At 43.2% G+C, this 4,301-nt stretch overlaps 1 protein-coding gene across 1 annotated transcript in view; it reads left to right on the forward strand.

The window, feature by feature from the left end:
* Positions 1 to 423: 423 nt before the first annotated feature.
* The window catches only part of pdzd2 (PDZ domain containing 2), a gene marked incomplete in the record, with an annotated part of 93,852 nt that continues 89,974 nt past the window's right edge, over positions 424 to 4,301 (forward strand). Inside the window, 1 exon segment of the mRNA XM_042216063.1 lies at positions 424 to 2,786.

Genomic DNA, 4,301 nt, shown 5'->3' on the forward strand with positions numbered 1-4,301 from the left:
TGTCAAAGCTGGGAAGGCTCCTAAAGAAAGCTCCAGCCGATCCAGGAGTACGTGTCAGGAGTATCAGAATAGTTGAGACAAAATCTCATCTCTTTGACTTTCAAACCCCAAAACGTGCTGCGATAAGGATCCAGAATATCAGACAGAGTAACATAGTGTACGCTGTTAAGTGCAGGATTGCCAGGATTTATACATCGGGGAAACCAAACAACCTCTGGCTAAGAGGACGGCACAACACAGCAGAGCCACCTCGTCAGGCCAGGACTCTGCAGTCTATGCACACCTACAGGCCAGTGGACACTTTTTCAATGATGAGGATGTAACATCCTGGACAGGGAGGAGCGCTGGTTTGAATGCAGCCATTTATGTGAAAAGGGTAAGACCATCTCTGAATCGAGGAGGGGGCCTAAGGGTCCATCTGTCACCATCTTACAATGCTGTGATTGCAGCCATTCTCCAACTCTCTGTGAATTCTTGAATGTGTTGTCTGTCACTTCTTTTCACCCACTTGTCCACATCATCTGTGTGGGTGTGGCATATCAGTGGCCCTGGTACTGACCTCCCAGTCCATTGTTCATCAGTGGTGCTAGTTTCAGTCAATAACCAAATGTACTGTTGTGTAAACCTGCAGTCAGCTGAGAGTCACCTGGATGAGTCATGAAAACTCTTCATCCAGATGAACAGCTGCAGTCTCTCACCCTCATTTTTCAAATACATTTAATAGCAAACACTCATAAAGCAGTTTCCATCTGAAGAGGACATACCATGTTCAGACATCAGAGACTAAAACAGCTCTGCTATCACTTCAGACATAAATAAAGACAGAGTGTTTGAAGGGTTAGTGAAGTCTGGCTAGCTGAAACATAGTGTGCTACCTGGTGGTGCTAACATAGTGTAATGAAGACCGAGGAATAGTGGTAACTAATAATAATGAAAGTAAATGTGATTGGATGAATGCAGTCCGACAGTGACCAGTGATTATTTTCAGGGGCTTGTTTGTGCCAAAAAAAAGGAAAATGCAAAGCACTGCAACATGTTAAAAAGATGGCCGCCTTAATAAACTCAGTAGGAGCTTGGAACCAGAGGCAGGGTTGATACGTCACCATATATGACCTATTGTTCTACATGTTGGAACAGCAGGTCCTACTAAATAATGATGACGTGCACCAGACGCGTCTTAGTATCAATAAGCATAAAAGAAGAAAGGCACTGCCAAGTGAAATGAAAGGGCACAACTGGTAGAACTCGCAGTACACATGGGGCTCAATCTAGGCTGACTGCTGGAGAGCCATGTGTTTACCTGAGGACACCAATCACCCACCTTGATGGCCCGGTGGAAGCACCTTCAGTTGAACTAATCATTTACTGTATGACTTTATCAGTCCCCAACATTTTGGCTTTCTTTATAACATTGCCTCAGTTCAGTGCTCTGTGTGGGTATTCAGTTATGTGCTCTCTCTGAAGGTCCCACCAAAGCATTTCAGTGGGGCTGAGGTCTGGAATGGGCCTTTGCAGCAACTTGACTCTTTTCTTTTTCAGCTGTGCTTGGGATCATCGTCCTGTTGCATGACCCAATTAGAGCCAAGCTTTAACTGTCAGACAGATGGACGCACATTTGACAGATGGTCCACACTTCATGCTCCACTCAGTGATTGAAAGGTGCCCAGATCACCACGCCTCCACCACTGTGCTTCACAGTTTGTGCTGATATTTAAAAGTGGTCCTCTGCACGCCGCCAGACGTCTTCACTTTGGTATCGTCTGTCTGAAGGATATTGTTCTAAGTGTTTTGTTGTTCATTTTGCAGCTTTGCAAACCTAAGCTGTGCTACCACACTGACTTTAGACAGAAGAGGCTTCGACTGGCAGCCCTTCCAACAACTTGTATGTTTTCAAGTCTTTTTTCTAATTGTACTGACATGAAATGCATCATTTGAGATGCAACACAGGCCACCTATATCGCCTTATCCCAAGGATGCATTAAGGTGTTTTTTGTACTTTTCTGTACTCTGTAGGGTCCTGTAAATGATTTTAACATGGTTGTATGTTGAATATATATGTGAGAGTGTGCTGTTTGAGAAGAAGAAAGCCCGGGTCTACCAGTGCACTAAAGGAGGTGAAGAACAAAGGTTACAATGTTAGAGAGATGTCCATGTGTGTGGCATCATAGTAACCAGGATGAATAAGCACAGTCACGTATACAGTACGGCTGGTTTCATTTGAACTTGGAGACAGTCAGAGTGGAAACACTGAGCAGCATGCTAACATCTGCTAATTCCTGCTTCATGTTGTAACAAGTTCAAGTTGGGAGAGCGCAGTTTGACAGACCATAGTATTATTATTACTACTGTAGAGTTATCACACGATGTGATGGACAGCACATCACAACACGTAGTGTTGAGTGGGGAGCCCGCGGGGGGAGGAGCTGGGCGCAAAAGAACCACCTCAACAAATCTGGACGTGACTCCACCCTCCGTGTGCAGTGGGGAGTGGGGCAGCCGAGTGACAGTTCAACCCGAACCCAAACCACCCGTGACTGTGGCTCAGCAGGCTGAAGTTTGACTTTGTCTCTGTGTTTTTTGCCTCGGTGTTCCCGGAGAGGATATCGGGACTTCTGAAGTTTGGAGCCGCTTTTCTTCAGAAGCTTTGCGCCACTTTATTCCTGCACACAGGCGCTCTGTGAAGCGCGCCTTTCATCTCTCTTTAAAAAGGAAAAAACCCGCTGAAAACACGGAGGATTGTTCGAGCTGGAAGTGGAAGCCCTAGAGGAACACGGTGTAGCCCGCAGGTACAGTAGCTCTGCGTTATCTTCGCACTGAGTACGCGTTTAGAGACGTGGACGGTAACACAGCAGTGACTGAGCCTTTGCGAGTGTGTCGCTTTCACAGAATAGGGACACGCTGGAAAACAGCGAGCATCAGCAGTATCCGCTTGGCTGCACAGCTCTGGACCGTCTGAGCGCTTCACTTTATTACGCATTATACGGACAGCTGTGAACTAAATAAGCCACGTTACTGAAGACTTTCAGATACTAACTAATCATAACCAGCCAATCTGACCAGCAACGTTTTCTTTAGAACAAGTTTGGTGTTAATGCATTATTATTATTATTATTATTATTATTATTATTATTATTATTATTATTATTATTATTATTATTGGTAGTAGTGTATCTAGATACATGTAGATAACAGCAGAAGGTTAAACTATATAACCTCAACAACAGCACCGTGTGTGTGTGTGTGTTGTTTTTCTTCTTCTTGAACTTATAATTTAAAAGCACAAAGCGTGAATGTGTCTTTGATGTGTTTACCGACCATCAGTCTGTCAGACACACCGAGTGATTCCTTAAAGTTCTCTCTGCTCTCTCAGCTCCATTCACTTTTGCTTTCAAGCTCTTTTGGCTCCAGCTTTAAAATGACCTCATTAAGAAGTAATGTGATTCTTTTCAGTGTAGAGACTGCCATCCAACATTCACAGCCTACCACCCTCACGAGCCACACAAGTAATACTTAGCTGAACAGAGCATGTGAAATATGTACAGTATGATTATGAACATGTTGTATACGAAACCATCCAAACACATTTCACTGCTACATGTCTCATGTCTCTGATGTCTCACTGATGTATGAGAAGACACATCGTGGGCTTCACTAGGAAAAAAAACACAAATACTCTGCAATACCTGGTCCTGGTACTGATACTGCAGATAATATGGATGTTTTTCCCAGGTTCCAAATTAGAGTGACTTTGTGTGCGTCTGTATGTAAATGCCTCGAGACAGCTGTACTTGCTGTGAATTGAAATTGAACTGTGTCGTAACAGAGGTCGAAAGTAACAAAATACAAGTACTTGGTAACAGTGCATAGAATCTTCTGTTATTTTTATTGTTGTCCTTTATTTATCCAGATCAAAGTTTCCAAGAGGGCAGCACATAAATACGATACATAACAATATAACAAATGCAATATTCCACACAGACACAGGAATAATATGCAACAATGACATTATAAGCAGTCACACTAACCAGAGGAGCTTTTCTCTCGCTCATATAAATACAACTAAAGTCCCACATTGTAACTATTTCTGACCATTTCAGTTCATTCTGTGGATTATTCCAGAAACACAGCCATATTTAAATGTTGTTGTTTTTTAATTGTGTTCTGACTCAGGGGACAAACATTTGTATATTGTTGGGAGAGCGTAGGCTAGACTGGATGTGGTTTTTACACATAAACACACAGATAAGAAGGAACCAGGCCAAGGAGACATCGATTTACCAAGAAACTGTGTATGCAGGTGA

Source organism: Haplochromis burtoni, unplaced genomic scaffold (assembly GCF_018398535.1).
Source record: "Haplochromis burtoni strain Fernald_Lab_line unplaced genomic scaffold, NCSU_Asbu1 Contig_910, whole genome shotgun sequence".
Classification (NCBI taxonomy): Eukaryota; Metazoa; Chordata; class Actinopteri; order Cichliformes; family Cichlidae; genus Haplochromis; species Haplochromis burtoni.